This window comes from Orbicella faveolata, unplaced genomic scaffold (assembly GCF_042242905.1).
Source record: "Orbicella faveolata isolate gen_17 unplaced genomic scaffold, um_ofav_v1 contig_36, whole genome shotgun sequence".
NCBI lineage: Eukaryota > Metazoa > Cnidaria > Anthozoa > Scleractinia > Merulinidae > Orbicella > Orbicella faveolata.
Window position 1 is genome coordinate 13,201,800 of NW_028301565.1, and position 6,693 is coordinate 13,208,492.

The following is a 6,693-nucleotide window of genomic DNA, read 5'->3' on the forward strand; positions in this document are numbered from 1 at the left end:
GCCACTAATACAGCTGTCATTGGATTAAATAGTAACCGGCCTCTTGACTGTGATGTCATTTGATATAGTTTTGCCGCGATTAGAACTGATTAATAGAAAGCTGTTAAAATTCGTTAACTTGTGACACAAGGCAAAAATGTAACTTTTAGCCAACTGCAATAAATTCGTTAATCATTGAAGTTACTGACCTTTCTTGTAATCGCCACAAGAAAAAATCCAGCGTTACTAATTTGTACTTATAAAAGGAGGGGGACATCTCGAGAAGAAAGCTGTTTCAGGCTTGTGAGATCGAAGGATTGCATGATTCTGTCCCTCCTGCGCTCCTCCGTAAATTTAAGAGTAACGCTGCGACAGTATGGTATACAACAAGCAACCTTGTCCCCGGAATCCAAGATGGCGAACAAGACAGGAAAGTACGTTCAAGACACGATTTGGCTTCTTTACTTTATTTGGCAGTAATATATTTGTCATTTATCAGGTTCGCCCTCTTTGGTCCAAAGGAGAACTTTTCAAAGAACGGAATTGCTTCACTGATTCCTTTTTTAGTTCTTGGGAATCACTTGTAAGATAATTAAAATGAAATATATCGTTTCCAAAGTTATCGTCCAAAATCCAAGGACGCAGTGTCAGAGCGACTGATGCTCCCTGTTTTGTGCATGCTCTTTAAATCCGAATTACTCCTGGAAGGCGTTTTACCAATTGGCTTGAGTATTAACATGGAAAAAAAAAAACTGGCTCACATCGAGGTCCCAGGCCCTAAAGGTCGGCACACACGAGGGGACTAGTCCCAGCGACTAGTCCCTGCAACTAGTCCCCTGAAGAGTTTACACGTAGGGACTGGTCGCAAGGACTTGTCCCACGTACAGTTCACACGAAGCGTTTTGAGCAACAAGTCGTAGGGACTTGTCCCAACAATTCAAACTGGTTTGAATTCGTGGGACTAGTCGCAGGGACTAGTCCCCTCGTGTGTGCCGACCTTAACTTGAAACCCAATGCCTCGGTGCCGACTGTAAGCGATTCGCTGCTAACCTTCGGTTTTTCGGTATGGAAGGTGGCCGTCATGCCAGGGGTTTAAATATCGCCATACTCCCTCTCCTTATTTTAATGTTAAAAAGTGATTTTCAATTTTCACTTCCAGTTTTTATTAGTACTTCGATTTGATTGTGGTTAGTTTTTAATTTTTTACTCTATTTTACCTTAGTTACTGAGGACCTCCCTGAAAACCACACAATGTGACAGGAGATTCCTCCATAAGATTATTTATTATTATCATTATTTAAACGTTCAGTAAGGGACACTATAACGGCAATTTTGACCCATGTTTGATCAAAGCGCGCAGTGTTTAAGTTATGGAGTTAAAAACCTTCGCTCGCACAAGAAGTGCTGCTAGTCATCTTTCATATGTTCACTTGTATTCTTCATCATCTACGACTATATTTCGAACTCAAAACGTGACCTGCTCCCGGTTGGCTTGACAGCTCAATTGGTAGAACACTGCGCCGGTATCTCGGAGGTCATGGGTTGGAATCCCTTTCAAGCCTGAATTTCTTTTTCAGGCTTTATTTTTACAGCTTCTTTAGTTGTATACATAACTGCCATGACTGACTCATGTCTTTAAACAAATAAAAAGAAAAAAGGGAAACTTAAAGCGACTTTTGTGATGTTAATCAGTGACGTTCTTATTTTGAGGCCATATCTTCTGTTTTCGAAATACTATGGAGACACCTTTGTGTGCAAATAGCGCAACTCCATTTAATCAGAACACAAGCACTTTCCACTTTTTGCCAAAAAAAGAATGCCCTCTTTTGATTGTATGCTTCTGATCTTGCATGTAGCGGTCAGCGGTCGTCATGGCGGGAGGACGTTTGATTCTTCTGTCCGCCATTTGTATTAGATTTTTGATAATTTTAGGCATCCTGACTGTGTCTAAACGGGTTTTAAATGTACCAAGTTTGTCCTTATCATCACAAGATCTTCAAGAACATCAAAATGTAGTAACTACTAGAATCCAGGAGGTAACATTCTTCAGTTTACGCCTCAGCGTGTGCCGCCATTTTGGATTGACATGCCACCGAGGGAAGCACTTCTTGTCCTCCAGGTTGCGTTATTACATGAACTCTGCTTCGACTTTCCAACTAGAGAGGCTGGTAAGAAGTGGGGACACCAATCCTAATCCTGGTGCATCCCATGACAGAAAGTAAGCGGAGAAATGTTGTGTGCTTCAGCACTATTGCAAGTAATCGACGAGTAGTTCACTGTAACATCCGACATCTGTGGAATTATCTGTCATGTTAAGTGTGCGAACGTTTTCCATCTACGCGCTGATTCTGTCTGGCGATGTACTACCTGTCAATGTCAATCACTACTCTGGAATGAGCTCCCTTTCTCAAATACTAACGTTTGGGATGTCGAATCTACTGAAGATACAGGTTGCGATCAACACGAAACTCGAGATAACTCCGTACTTGCTGCGTCATTAAAACGTTATTCTAAGAACATTAACAGTGTTGCTGGATTTAAGTTCTTTGAACTGAAATCATTCATACAAGAGTGTTTATTTGACATCGTCGTTGTGAGCGAAACGAAGATCGATGACTCTTTCCCTGATTCACATTTTTATATCAAGGGTTTCAGGATGTTTCGTAAGGATCGCAATCGTTTCGGAGGTGGTCTTCTCATCTACACGAGAAGGGGATTCATCATTCCTAGAATTAATGACTTGGAAGGAAAAAATGTTGAATCCATCACTCTTTTAGTTCGGTCAAACAATTTGTCTAAAGGAACTTTAATCATTGGAGCGTATAAACCGCCAAATATGCCCAAGAATAATTGGGAATCTGAGCTCAACACTATGTTGCTTCGTTCTTTCCAGCGTTACAATAACATAGTACTTCTTGGCGACTTAAATTGCGATCTCTCTCAACCGGACAACTGTTCCAAGGAGGGAAGAGCCTTATTGGATCTTATGGATGGATACAACTTGGCAAATGTAATTCGACAGCCCACAAGAGTGACTTCTACATCAAGCACGGTCATCGATGTAATTCTTACGAATAAACCTCGTTCCTTCTTGGTTTCTGGGGTGTTCGACTTGGGCTTAAGTGATCATCATCTTATCTATGCTGTAATGAGGTCTCATTGTCCAAGGTCTTGCCCTAGAACTGTTATCAAGAGGCGTTTTAGGAACTTTGATCCGGAGCTGTTTTGTAATGATTTGAGTATGGTTCCTTTTGATGTTGCCTATATATTCAATGACGTGGATGATATTAGCTGGGCTTGGAGCACTTTGGTAGCGGGTGTTCTTGATGTCCGTGCACCCATTACACGTAGCACCGTGAAGCGTGAACACGTTCCGTATATGACACCTGAGTTACTTGACGCCATAAGGCGTCGCAACAAACTGAAGCGATTGCACAACAAGTCTAAAAATTCCGGTTACCTACGTACCACAGCAGACAATGCAAGGGGAAACCCCAGGACATTTTGGCGTGCTATCAAGCCATTTATGCATTGTAAAAGTAACACCAGCCAAGATGTTACTCATCTTAAGGAGGACAACACATTGATTACAGATAAATTAGAAGTTGCAGAGGTCTTCAATAAATATTATTCATCTGTATTACGTGACAGTGATAGCTCAATTAATCGGCACACTGTCGTGGATTACCTCTCATCTAATCACCAGAGTATCTCCGCTATACGGACTCATTGCCCTGTGGCCCAACCTTTCCAATTTAGACATGTTACTTCCCTGAACTTGAGATTCTTTTGAAGTCGCTTGATCCAAAAAAGGCCACTGGTCACGACAATATTCCACCCAAAGCTCTACGGACTGGGGCAACTGTTTTTGCTTATCAGCTGTCTGTATTATTCAACAAGATCATCGACTCTGGTAAAGTGCCAGCAAAATGGAAATTGGCTGAGATTTGCCCTGTGTTTAAGAAAAATGACGCCCAAGACAAAGCTATGTACAGGCCTGTGTCTATCCTCGTTATATTGGACAAAGTATTTGAAAAATGCCTAGAACATTTGCTTATTCAATACTTCAATCCGATCTTGTCTCCGTCTTTGTCTGCATATCGTCGTGGCTATAGCTGTGAGTCAGTCCCCGGGGAGTCAGTTCTCTTACGTCTTATTGAGGACTGGAGATCTGCTTTAGACAATAAGTGTTTTGTCAGTGCAGTCATTATGGATTTGACCAAGGCCTTTGACATGATACCGCACAATTTACTTGTCGCTAAACTGGCCGCGTATGGTATTTCTTCTTCTAGTCTGGTTCTTTTAGATGGTTACCTCCGTGGCAGAACTCAGCGTGTTAAGATTGAAGACGTCACTTCCGGTGTGCTTCATATCTCCAAAAGCGTGCCTCAGGGATCAGTACTAGGACCACTGTTTTTCAACATTTTTCTCAATGACCTTTTTTATATTATCAAGAGAGCGAAATTATCAAACTATGCTGATGATAATCAAATGCATTTTTGTGATCGTGATCCGCAAGTTGTGAAGTCTGTGATTAATGACGAGCTCGCTGTTGCGTGTAAGTGGTTTGATGACAATAAGCTTGAACTCAATCCCACTAAATGTAAAGCCCTAGTCCTATCGAACAAACACTCTCTTAATTTGAAATTCACCATCAATGATATTCAAATTCCATGTGTTGATCACCTTGAGCTCGATAAATTAAATGAGAGAGCTCTAAGGTACATTTGTAGTGGCCGATCGCCTACAAATGCTGGGGAGTTAACTGAAAGAACTGGCTACACTCTAGCTGATCGACGTATACAAGATATGTTAATCTTAGCTTTTAAAGCTGTCAACAACCTTCTTCCTACATATTTAAGTGACTTGTTTACTATTCGTGAGAACATTAAGAATCTAAGGGGCACCAACAAGCTTGTCATCCCTAAAGTTAACACCACCCGTTATGGGACTAAGTCCGTGGCCTACACTGCTTGAAAAGCTTGGAATTCACTTTCGGATAAACTGCATTGTATGAAGACACTTAAAGATTTTAAGATTGCGGTTAGATCTATTGTAAATTTACATATGTAATCTAGTCTTAGCTATTATATATTTATATCTTGTAATTTTTTAATTTCAATTTTCTTTCGTTTAAAGTTATTTTTCTCGGTAAATCAGCATAATCTTGCTAGAGGCCTAATCAGCCTCATCAACCCGAGTTGAAATGAAGTTATCTGTCTATCTAATTCCTCATTACCATATTCTTCTGAAGCACGACGGATAATTGAAACTTTGTCGATTCGAATTTAAACTTCACCGAAAAAAATTAACCTGGTAACAGTTGTGTTAATTACTCCATTTGTAATCCTCTTGTTTGATGAATACAGTACCATTTATCTCTACCTGTCTATATTTGATGTCAAAATGTCGTTTTTCGTTATATCGGGAGTGTTCAGCTGGTTTATTGGCATTTAGTATATTCTCAGCTCCGACTATTGCATTTCTAGCTCTCTGATTGGCTCAAAAACTCCGACTATGAGCCATTAGTCGGAGTTTTACCTTATATGGAAAACAGTGCGCCAAGTTTAAAAATTTTCTGCTCTGTAAAATTGTTGAAATAAAAATCGGCGGCAAAAACCCGATTAAGAATATACTAAAACAATTATTCCATTCGACCTTGTTGGATATGAAGTGATCATAACCAACTCGCGCTACGCGCTCGTTGGTTATTTATCACTTCATATCCAACGCGGTTTCATGGAATAATTGTTAATTATTTAACGAACGTCAGAAAGCTTGCCAAAAACAACATCCGAGCTGCTGCCACACGTTTTTGTGACTGAGAGAGAAAGCATTAACATGTGGATCACCTAAAGTAAGTCGTGGTTCTTACAGTTAAGTTACAGATCGAGAAAATTCCACCATCATCTAGGGATGAGTTCAAAGGAAAGTTTAGTGCTAATTTGCTTAAAATTAAAACTTCTTAAATATCACATCTGAGAAGCAACAAAGTATTATTCAGGCTTGCTTTGGTAATACGAGAGTTTTATAAATGTATTTTTTGAAGGAATGCATTTTTCGTTTAACTGAGTGTTTTGTAGTTTCAACTAGAAGAATAGATTGGAACATCAAGACGAATATTGAATTTGAATTGCGGTGGCGAATAGAGAATCCTTAACGATAAATGAGATGAATTTTTCTTTCAGTTTTCTGTTGTGGCAGAATTTTTATCGAAGAGATCAAGAACGTTACTTAGGAAAAGAAATCTCTATGCTCTCATATATTTTGTTTTTCCTATTAAAAAAAACCCATTTCGAAATAAACTACCGCAGTCATGGAATGGTGATAAATGAACGAAAATGAAATATACGATCTTTCAAGTATTCATTTGCATTCTTCATCATCTGCGGCTATATTAGACATATTACAAAATCGCAACGTGACCATCTCCTAGTTAGTAGAAACAAAACACAAACCGCGGTGATAAACATGCAACCAAAACGCATGTTAAACAAAGTTAATTTCCTTGACGTTTGGTATGTACAACATACATCTTCAGAAGTGACCGTTAACTAGATTACAATCGAAATTTAAACGCGAAGAAAAAGAAAAAGACTGGTATCTAATAATATGAAACAAGACTAATAGTTAATAACAAACAGATGAGTCTGCGGGAGAGAAAAAAAAAAATTACCATAATAATAATAACAATACAAAATGTTAGTAAAGAAA